The following is a 3,332-nucleotide window of genomic DNA, read 5'->3' on the forward strand; positions in this document are numbered from 1 at the left end:
CTTGGTAGTATTTTTAATCATGAAAACTTGTATTGTATTTGTAAAATTGAGAAGTTAGGAATTTAATATCCTAAAAGCCAGGAGTTTACATATTTTTGATTTCAGAAGCAGTATTTCAGGATTTTTTTTCATAGAGAGGAAACAACTTATACAAAAATGATTTTCTGTATGTTTGCTAATTGAGTGTGTTGATAAGCAATTGACTAGATAAATGATGTGGTCTTTTCCATTTTGATACATTATCAGAGCTATAAAAAATTGAATTCAGCTTTCTTTGAATTCATTTTTTTATGACAGTCTTTTTTTAACCCTAAGTCATTGGTCCTCATTCATGAGAATTGCCTGGAGGACTTGTCAAAAATAGATTTTTGCGGCCCCACACTCAGAATCTGGGACAGGGCTCAACCATCTGTTCCACGTTCCCAGGTGATGTTGATGCTGCTGATGTGGGGACCACACTTTGAGAACCACTTCTCTAAATTATTTTAGATACATAATGTAAGGAAGTATTTAAACCTCATTGACTATGATACTGCCACTGCACAAAGCTGGAAGTATTTAAATAAAGTAACATAATAAAAATTTAAAACTAAATAAAAGCATTTAAGTTTTAAAATGAATTTGAAATAGTATAAATAGAGGGTTTTTTGTGTTGTTGTTTCTTTTTCTTTTTTTTCAGACAGAGTTTCCCTCTGTCACCCAGGCTGCAGTGCAGTAGCGCGATCTCGGTTCACCGCAACCCCCGCCTCTGGGCTCAAGCCATTCTCGTGCCTCAGCCTCTCAAGTGGCTGGGATTACAGGCTTGCGCCACCACGCCTGGTTAATTTTTGTGTTTTTATTAGAGATGGAGTTTCACCATGTTGGCCAGGCTGGTCTCAAACTCCTGACCTCAAGTGATCAGCCTGCCTCACCTCCCAAAGTGCTGGGATTAGAGGTGTGAGCAACTGTGACCGGCCTTTTATAAATACAGTTTTCAGGATTTATTTTTCCTTCATAATCAGTTTTTAACACTCACTTCTGCACAATCTACTTGTGCCAGGGAACGTTTCTGACAATTCTGGATTTGTTGCTTGACGTATGTTTTAGGACTAAAATAAGAAAAGTCCTAAAAGTAACGGTGTGACTACAGTACACCTGTCCACGGAGCAAGAGAACTTACATTCTTCTGCATCATTCTCCATAGAATTTACTGGGTTTTCCAGATTCCACTTAGTTTTACTGAGCATACACTGTGAACTAAACATTGTGTTAACACGGTAAAGAATTGCATTTCCTTTAACCATCACAGCCCGGTAAGGAAGACTTAAAATCAAATTACCCAAGTCACATTCTTTGAAATGCTCACCAGGAATGTGCAGCCCGGGAACCAGTAAAAACAAGCAGAGCCTTTTTCAGTTTATATCTTGTTTTATTTTTGAGAATAATTATTATTTTGTAATTGGCAGACGACATGCATTTATTACTTCTTCATTTTAGAATCATATAATCTTAGAGCCAAAAAGATCCTTGCAGCTCATCCATATAGTGAATTAGTCGACAAATACTAACAGAGAGGCTGCTCTGTGACAGGCAGCAGGCTAGGTGCAGGGGATCAGGCAGTGAACAAAATCTGCCGGGCTCCTGTCTTCATGGGGTTTATGGACTAACGCCAAACTCTTTTTGGTTTTTGTTGTTTTTGTACCTTTGCAACTGAGGAGATTTAGACCCAGTGAGATTAAACGACTCAGGTAAGGACACACAGAAGAACTGGCAGCCCTGGTGTTCTGAACACTAAGACTAGGTCAGAGTTCTTTCAATGATGCCACGTATTTCCTACACTGCGCTCATTAAGTGCTTTTAATATAATAAACATGCCTAAGACCCATCCCAAACCTCAAGAATCAGAACCTGTAGGAATAAGACCTGGGATTCCATAATTTTAAACAAGCATCGCAGTTAAGTCTCATGATCTGATACATCTGAGAAACACTGCCCTATATCATCAGTTGTCCAATTTTCATGCTAAAAAATAATCCTAGGCAAATTAGCATTAAAGCCTCCTTCCTTTCTGTCTCCTCTTGTCACTCAGTCTTCAGGAATCTGTTTTAAAATGATCTGGCTTAAAAAGTGTGTTGAAAAATTATATTGCTAAATTTTCCAAGTAAGGCAAAAAATAAAGTAAAAAACTGCATAATTAACTAAGCAGACACCTAATACTGCTATTATGGAAGCCTAGTAAAGCATTTGATGAAGTACACTTTTAGGAATCAGGTTATTTCATCTTGATCTAATGCCATTTCAATGTATTTTTAAAAAGTCTCTTGCAATAAATAATTATTACGAAAATAAATTTATGTGAATTGTCCGAAACTTATTTTGCAAGTGTCTAATTTTTATTACAAAGTGAATAAAGCTCTTTAGCTATTTGAACTAAATTTAGATTAACAAGGAATGCAGCTGTACTATCTGATTACGTTACCCAAGGAAATTGTCTTGTCAGTGTGATAGGACTTTTTTCTGCTTGGCTATCTTTCAATGCTGATAGCATGTCTTCATGAATATGTATAAAATGGAAGGAAACCTATTTTAGAAAAGGTCATTTAAATTAAACCAGTACATACTGAAGGATTTAGACAAATTATCCCGTGCCCATTTATGCAAGGATTTTGGACTAGAATGCCATATCACGTCAATTTGTGTGACAACTTGGAGTGTAATTTGTAAGAGTTAAAGAATATCTGTACACTGTCTTAGATAATCCTTCTGTACCTCCCCTTCCAGCTACCCCCACCCAAGACACAAAATCTTGGATCCATTGCAGATATAGACGTTGGGATGCCAACTCACAGAAAAATCATTTAACCTCTATTTTTATAAAAGTGAACAATGCCATTTTGGATAGTCTGTTGATGTCATAGATGGTAGTTATATAATGAATGCTTTGGACATTTTTAAACATTTACACATGCAAGGCTTCAATGTTTGGCCATGCAGGGACATTTATTACTTAAGTCCAGAAGGTGACTTTTACATGGACAGCTGTACAACGCCAGTTATGCCCCCTAGAGTTGTACAGCAAAATGGTCCTGCAGAAAGGTGCCATTTGATGTGCGGATTTCTTGTTTCTCCAGCATTTATTGACATTTACAATGTGTTAGACATTGTGTGCTTTAGGTTGGTTCATATTATTGTATAAAATACTTTTTAAAAATCCCTATGTGTCCTCTCTCTTCTGTCTACTTTTTCTTTTTTCCTTCATTTTCTGTGATGTCTGTAACAGCAGAAGACAGTTTGAGATTACTTAGGACAATAGTCCATATATATGATTTAACAGTCCATATACATGATTTAAC

This window comes from Pongo pygmaeus, chromosome 4, assembly GCF_028885625.2.
Source record: "Pongo pygmaeus isolate AG05252 chromosome 4, NHGRI_mPonPyg2-v2.0_pri, whole genome shotgun sequence".
Taxonomy (NCBI): Eukaryota; Metazoa; Chordata; class Mammalia; order Primates; family Hominidae; genus Pongo; species Pongo pygmaeus.